Source organism: Salmo salar, chromosome ssa15 (assembly GCF_905237065.1).
Source record: "Salmo salar chromosome ssa15, Ssal_v3.1, whole genome shotgun sequence".
Lineage (NCBI taxonomy): Eukaryota > Metazoa > Chordata > Actinopteri > Salmoniformes > Salmonidae > Salmo > Salmo salar.
The window spans coordinates 102,680,901-102,689,633 of NC_059456.1; positions in this window are offsets into that span (position 1 = coordinate 102,680,901).

Genomic DNA, 8,733 nt, shown 5'->3' on the forward strand with positions numbered 1-8,733 from the left:
CTTATCAGTGCCCAAATCTGCCATTTTGTAAACTGGCTTCTGACAACCAAAACCAATGTCATCATCAGTTGTTTTTAGCATTTCTCACCCAAAGAACAACCTTCGGTCTGTATTTCAGACCATATGGTGGAATTTCTCCTTCAACACTGGCCTTGAATGCCATGGAGGATGTCCTAAAATGGACACCATGAATATGTTTGACTATATGGCCATAGCCGGATGGTTCATAAGAAGATTGACAGACTCCAGCAGCATTAATAGCAGCACTGCTTGACAGACTGACAGACTCCAGCAGCATTAACAGCAGCCCAGACAGACTGACTGACAGACTCCAGCAGCATTAACAGCAGCCCAGACAGACTGACTGACAGACTCCAGCAGCATTAACAGCAGCCCAGACAGACTGACTGACAGACTCCAGCAGCATTAACAGCAGCCCAGACAGACTGACTGACAGACTCCAGCAGCATTAACAGCAGCCCATACAGACTGACTGACAGACTCCAGCAGCATTAACAGCAGCCCAGACAGGCTGACTGACAGACTCCAGCAGCATTAACAGCAGCCCATACAGACTGACTGACAGACTCCAGCAGCATTAACAGCAGCCCAGACAGACTGACTGACTGACTCCAGCAGCATTAACAGCAGCCCAGACAGACTGACTAACAGACTCCAGCAGCATTAACAGCAGCCCAGAAAGACTGACTGACTGACAGACTCCAGCAGCATTAACAGCAGCCTAGACAGACTGACTGACAGACTCCAGCAGCATTAACAGCAGTCCAGACAGACTGACTGACTGACTGACTCCAGCAGCATTAACAGCAGCCCAGACAGACTGACTGACTGACAGACTCCAGCAGCATTAACAGCAGCCCAGACAGACTGACTGAGACTCCAGCAGCATTAACAGCAGCCCAGACAGACTGACTGACTGACTGACTCCAGCAGCATTAACAGCAGCCCAGACAGACTGACTGACTGACTCCAGCAGCATTAACAGCAGCCCAGACAGACTGACTGAGACTCCAGCAGCATTAACAGCAGCCCAGACAGACTGACTGACAGACTCCAGCAGCATTAACAGCAGCCCAGACAGACTGACTGACAGACTCCAGCAGCATTAACAGCAGCCCAGACAGACTGACTGACAGACTCCAGCAGCATTAACAGCAGCCCAGACAGACTGACTGACAGACTCCAGCAGCATTAACAGCAGCCCAGACAGACTGACTGACTGACTGACTCCAGCAGCATTAACAGCAGCCCAGACAGACTGACTGACAAACAGGCTCTAATAATATGAAGTGTCAGTAGTAGGTGTTGTGGGCGGGACCAAGCCACCAAACTCGATAACCAATGACCTCCACCCACAATGACCTTCATCTTTAACCTGTGGGTCAATCTAAGTAACATAATAATAAAAAAATCCCCATCAAAATCCATCAATTTAAGCTAGAGATGTTATGGGCTGCATGGATTACGTCTCAATCCACCGCACCGCATCCGCCTACAGCGGTGTTTGTCAGACCATGAGACATACCGAAAAATCGGTCTTCTTACGAAAACGTCTGTAGCATCCGAATGGTTTGGACTACAAAACCATTGTGACCACTCTCACGAACATGATGGTGTTCTCCGTTTTGCTCTACTACCCCCACAAGTGTCACGGGACTCGTGCAAACTTCTATCTGTAACGTCAAAAAAACATTTGAGGTGCAGTACAAACTAATATGACCCCACTGTGGAAAGGGCAGTAGTGTAAAGAATATAAGTACAAATAATTTAAAGTACTACTTAAGTCGTGTTTTTGGGGTATCTGTACTTTGCTTTACATTTATATTTTAACTACTTTTACTTATATTTCACTACATTCCTAAAACAAAACATTGTACTTTTTGCTCCATACATTTTCCTTGACACCCAAAAGTACTCTTTACATTTTGAATGCTTAGCAGGACAGGAAATAGTCCAATTCACTCACTTATCAACCAACATCCCTGGTCATCACTACTGCCTCTGATCTGGAGGACTCATTAAACAGAGAACATCCCTGGTCATCCCTACTGCCTCTGATCTGGAGGACTCACTAAACAGAGAACATCCCTGGTCATCCCTACTGCCTCTGATCTGGAGGACTCACTAAACAGAGAACATCCCTGGTCATCACTACTGCCTCTGATCTGGAGGACTCAGTAAACAGAGAACATCCCTGGTCATCCCTACTGCCTCTGATCTGGAGGACTCACTAAACAGAGAACATCCCTGGTTATCCATACTGCCTCTGATCTGGAGGACTCACTAAACAGAGAACATCCCTGGTCATCCCTACTGCCTCTGATCTGGAGGACTCACTAAACAGAGAACATCCCTGGTCATCCCTATTGTCTCTGATCTGGTGGACTCACTAAACAGAGAACATCCCTGGTCATCCCTACTGCCTCTGATCTGGAGGACTCACTAAACAGAAAACATCCCTGGTCATCCCTACTGCCTCTGATCTGGAGGACTCATTAAACAGAGAACATCCCTGGTCATCCCTACTGCCTCTGATCTGGTGGACTCACTAAACAGAGAACATCCCTGGTCATCCCTACTGCCTCTGATCTGGAGGACTCATTAAACAGAGAACATCCCTGGTCATCCTTACTGCCTCTGATCTGGAGGACTCACTAAACACAGAACATCCCTGGTCATCCCTACTGTCTCTGATCTGGAGGACTCACTAAACACAGAACATCCCTGGTCATCCCTTCTGTCTCTGATCTGGCAGTCTCACTAAACAGAGAACATCCCTGGTTATCCCTACTGCCTCTGATCTGGAGGACTCACTAAACAGAGAACATCCCTGGTCATCCCTACTGCCTCTGATCTGGAGGACTCATTAAACAGAGAACATCCCTGGTCATCCCTACTGCCTCTGATCTGGAGGACTCACTAAACAGAGAACATCCCTACTGCCTCTGATCTGGAGGACTCACTAAACAGAGAACATCCCTGGTCATCCATACTGCCTCTGATCGGGAGGACTCATTAAACAGAGAACATCCCTGGTCATCCCTGCTGCCTCTGATCTGGAGGACTCACTAAACAGAGAACATCCCTGGTCATCACTACTGCCTCTGATCTGGAGGACTCACTAAACAGAGAACATCCCTGGTCATCCCTACTGTCTCCGATCTGGTGGACTCACTAAACAGAGAACATCCCTGGTCATCCATACTGCCTCTGATCTGGAGGACTCACTAAACAGAGAACATCCCTGGTCATCCCTACTGCCTCTGATCTGGAGGACTCACTAAACACGTATGCTTCCTTTGTAAATGTTTTCTGAATGTTGGAGTGTGCCTCTGGCTTTCCATAAATAAAAGAAAAACAAGAAATTGGTGCCATCTGGTTTGCTTAATATAAGGAATTTTAAATGATTTATACTTTTACTTTTGATACTTAAGTATATTTTAAACCAAATACTTTTACTCTTTTACTCAAGTAGAATTTTACTGGGTGACTTTTACTTTTACTTGAGTAATTTTCAATTAAGGTATCTTTACTTTTTTTTTCCAAGTATGAGGAGTTACTTTTTCCATCACTGGGAAAGGGGAAACTCTCACCAACACAATAGTGTGCTCTATTTTGCTCTGCAACCCCCACAAGTGTCATGGGACTTATCTGAAGGTAACCCATATAAACAAATGGAAGTATGGAGGTAGTTTCGTGCCAATAAAAATAAGGGGTTAAATATATGTAAAAATATATATATATATATATATATATATATCTCCTAGATATAAGGAAAGGGAAAGGGGGATACCTGAGTCATAAAACTGAATGCATTCAACTGAAATGTGTCTTCCTCATTTCAAATCAAATCAAACTTTATTGGTCACATTGATTTAGCAGATGTTATTGTGGGTGTAGCGAAATGCTTGTGTTCCTAGATCCAACAGTGTAGTAGTATCTAACATTTCACAACAATACATACAAATCAAAAAGTAAAAGAATGGAATTAAGAAATATATAAATATTAGATTGAGCAATGTCGGAATGGCTTTGACTAAAATAGAATAGAATAGAATACAGTATATACATATGAGATGAGTAAAGATGTCACGTCTACTCCCTCTCCTTCCTCTAGGTCATCAGGCTGCTGATTATCCTCCCTCTCCTTCCTCTAGGTCATCAGGCTGCTGATTATACTCCCTCTCCTTCCTCTAGGTCATCAGGCTGCTGATTATACTCCCTCTCTGACCTCTAGGTCATCAGGCTGCTGATTATCCTCCCTCTCCTGCCTCTAGGTCATCAGGCTGCTGATTATACTCCCTCTCCTTCCTCTAGGTCATCAGGCTGCTGATTATACTCCCTCTCTGTCCTCTAGGTCATCAGGCTGCTGATTATCCTCCCTCTCCTTCCTCTAGGTCATCAGGCTGCTGATTATACTCCCTCTCCTTCCTCTAGGTCATCAGACTGCTGATTATACTCCCTCTCCTTCCTCTAGGTCATCAGGCTGCTGATTATCCTCCCTCTCTGACCTCTAGGTCATCAGGCTGCTGATTATACTCCCTCTCCTTCCTCTAGGTCATCAGGCTGCTGATTATACTCCCTCTCCTCCCTCTAGGTCATCAGGCTGCTGATTATACTCCCTCTCCTCCCTCTAGGTCATCAGGCTGCTGATTATACTCCCTCTCCGGCCTCTAGGTCATCAGGCTGCTGATTATACTCCCTCTCTGACCTCTAGGTCATCAGGCTGCTGATTATACTCCCTCTCCTCCCTCTAGGTCATCAGGCTGCTGATTATACTCCCTCTCCTTCCTCTAGGTCATCAGGCTGCTGATTATACTCCCTCTCCTGCCCTCTAGGTCATCAGGCTGCTGATTATACTCCCTCTCCTCCCTCTAGGTCATCAGGCTGCTGATTATACTCCCTCTCCTCCCTCTAGGTCATCAGGCTGCTGATTATACTCCCTCTCCTCCCTCTAGGTCATCAGGCTGCTGATTATACTCCCTCTCTGACCTCTAGGTCATCAGGCTGCTGATTATACTCCCTCTCTGACCTCTAGGTCATCAGGCTGCTGATTATACTCCCTCTCCTCCCTCTAGGTCATCAGGCTGCTGATTATACTCCCTCTCCTCCCTCTAGGTCATCAGGCTGCTGATTATCCTCCCTCTCCTCCCTCTAGGTCATCAGGCTGCTGATTATACTCCCTCTCTGACCTCTAGGTCATCAGGCTGCTGATTATACTCCCTCTCTGACCTCTAGGTCATCAGGCTGCTGATTATCCTCCCTCTCCTCCCTCTAGGTCATCAGGCTGCTGATTATACTCCCTCTCCTCCCTCTAGGTCATCAGGCTGCTGATTATACTCCCTCTCCTCCCTCTAGGTCATCAGGCTGCTGATTATCCTCCCTCTCCTTCCTCTAGGTCATCAGGCTGCTGATTATCCTCCCTCTCCTTCCTCTAGGTCATCAGGCTGCTGATTATACTCCCTCTCTGACCTCTAGGTCATCAGGCTGCTGATTATCCTCCCTCTCCTTCCTCTAGGTCATCAGGCTGCTGATTATACTCCCTCTCCTTCCTCTAGGTCACCAGGCTGCTGATTATCCTCCCTCTCTGACCTCTAGGTCATCAGGCTGCTGATTATACTCCCTCTCCTTCCTCTAGGTCATCAGGCTGCTGATTATACTCCCTCTCCTTCCTCTAGGTCATCAGGCTGCTGATTATCCTCCCTCTCCTTCCTCTAGGTCATCAGGCTGCTGATTATACTCCCTCTCCTTCCTCTAGGTCATCAGGCTGCTGATTATCCTCCCTCTCCTTCCTCTAGGTCATCAGGCTGCTGATTATACTCCCTCTCTGACCTCTAGGTCATCAGGCTGCTGATTATCCTCCCTCTCTGACCTCTAGGTCATCAGGCTGCTGATTATACTCCCTCTCCTCCCTCTAGGTCATCAGGCTGCTGATTATACTCCCTCTCTGACCTCTAGGTCATCAGGCTGCTGATTATACTCCCTCTCCTGACCTCTAGGTCATCAGGCTGCTGATTATCCTCCCTCTCTGACCTCTAGGTCATCAGGCTGCTGATTATACTCCCTCTCTGACCTCTAGGTCATCAGGCTGCTGATTATCCTCCCTCTCCTTCCTCTAGGTCATCAGGCTGCTGATTATACTCCCTCTCTTTCCTCTAGGTCATCAGGCTGCTGATTATCCTCCCTCTCCTTCCTCTAGGTCATCAGGCTGCTGATTATACTCCCTCTCCTTCCTCTAGGTCATCAGGCTGCTGATTATACTCCCTCTCTGACCTCTAGGTCATCAGGCTGCTGATTATCCTCCCTCTCTGACCTCTAGGTCATCAGGCTGCTGATTATACTCCCTCTCTGACCTCTAGGTCATCAGGCTGCTGATTATCCTCCCTCTCCTTCCTCTAGGTCATCAGGCTGCTGATTATACTCCCTCTCCTTCCTCTAGGTCATCAGGCTGCTGATTATACTCCCTCTCCTTCCTCTAGGTCATCAGGCTGCTGATTATCCTCCCTCTCCTCCCTCTAGGTCATCAGGCTGCTGATTATACTCCCTCTCTGACCTCTAGGTCATCAGGCTGCTGATTATACTCCCTCTCCTTCCTCTAGGTCATCAGACTGCTGATTATACTCCCTCTCTGACCTCTAGGTCATCAGGCTGCTGATTATCCTCCCTCTCTGACCTCTAGGTCATCAGGCTGCTGATTATACTCCCTCTCCTTCCTCTAGGTCATCAGGCTGCTGATTATACTCCCTCTCTGACCTCTAGGTCATCAGGCTGCTGATTATCCTCCCTCTCCTTCCTCTAGGTCATCAGGCTGCTGATTATCCTCCCTCTCTGACCTCTAGGTCATCAGGCTGCTGATTATACTCCCTCTCTGACCTCTAGGTCATCAGGCTGCTGATTATACTCCCTCTCCTTCCTCTAGGTCATCAGGCTGCTGATTATACTCCCTCTCCTTCCTCTAGGTCATCAGGCTGCTGATTATCCTCCCTCTCCTTCCTCTAGGTCATCAGGCTGCTGATTATACTCCCTCTCTGACCTCTAGGTCATCAGGCTGCTGATTATCCTCCCTCTCTGACCTCTAGGTCATCAGGCTGCTGATTATACTCCCTCTCTGACCTCTAGGTCATCAGGCTGCTGATTATACTCCCTCTCTGACCTCTAGGTCATCAGGCTGCTGATTATACTCCCTCTCCTCCCTCTAGGTCATCAGGCTGCTGATTATACTCCCTCTCCTCCCTCTAGGTCATCAGACTGCTGATTATCCTCCCTCTCCTTCCTCTAGGTCATCAGGCTGCTGATTATCCTCCCTCTCCTTCCTCTAGGTCATCAGGCTGCTGATTATCCTCCCTCTCTGACCTCTAGGTCATCAGGCTGCTGATTATACTCCCTCTCTGACCTCTAGGTCATCAGGCTGCTGATTATACTCCCTCTCTGACCTCTAGGTCACCAGGCTGCTGATTATACTCCCTCTCCTTCCTCTAGGTCATCAGGCTGCTGATTATACTCCCTCTCCTTCCTCTAGGTCATCAGGCTGCTGATTATCCTCCCTCTCCTTCCTCTAGGTCATCAGGCTGCTGATTATACTCCCTCTCCTCCCTCTAGGTCATCAGGCTGCTGATTATACTCCCTCTCTGTCCTCTAGGTCATCAGGCTGCTGATTATACTCCCTCTCCTTCCTCTAGGTCATCAGGCTGCTGATTATACTCCCTCTCCTCCCTCTAGGTCATCAGGCTGCTGATTATACTCCCTCTCTGACCTCTAGGTCATCAGGCTGCTGATTATCCTCCCTCTCCTTCCTCTAGGTCATCAGGCTGCTGATTATACTCCCTCTCTGACCTCTAGGTCATCAGGCTGCTGATTATACTCCCTCTCCTTCCTCTAGGTCATCAGGCTGCTGATTATCCTCCCTCTCCTTCCTCTAGGTCATCAGGCTGCTGATTATCCTCCCTCTCCTCCCTCTAGGTCATCAGGCTGCTGATTATCCTCCCTCTCTGACCTCTAGGTCATCAGGCTGCTGATTATACTCCCTCTCCTCCCTCTAGGTCATCAGGCTGCTGATTATCCTCCCTCTCCTTACCTCTAGGTCATCAGGCTGCTGATTATACTCCCTCTCCTCCCTCTAGGTCATCAGGCTGCTGATTATACTCCCTCTCCTTCCTCTAGGTCATCAGGCTGCTGATTATCCTCCCTCTCCTTCCTCTAGGTCATCAGGCTGCTGATTATACTCCCTCTCTGACCTCTAGGTCATCAGGCTGCTGATTATCCTCCCTCTCCTTCCTCTAGGTCATCAGGCTGCTGATTATCCTCCCTCTCCTTCCTCTAGGTCATCAGGCTGCTGATTATACTCCCTCTCCTCCCTCTAGGTCATCAGGCTGCTGATTATACTCCCTCTCTGACCTCTAGGTCATCAGGCTGCTGATTATACTCCCTCTCCTCCCTCTAGGTCATCAGGCTGCTGATTATACTCCCTCTCCTTCCTCTAGGTCATCAGGCTGCTGATTATACTCCCTCTCCGGCCGATAGGTCCTCAGGCTGCTGATTATCCCGCACACCTGTCACCATCGTTATGCGCACCAGCGCCTCATGACACTCACCTGGACTCCATCACCTCCTTGATTATCTTCCCTATATCTGTCACTCCCCTTGGTTCTTTCCTCAGGTGTTATGGACTCTGTTTTCATGTCGGTGCGTTTGTTTGTGTTTCGTGTTTATTGT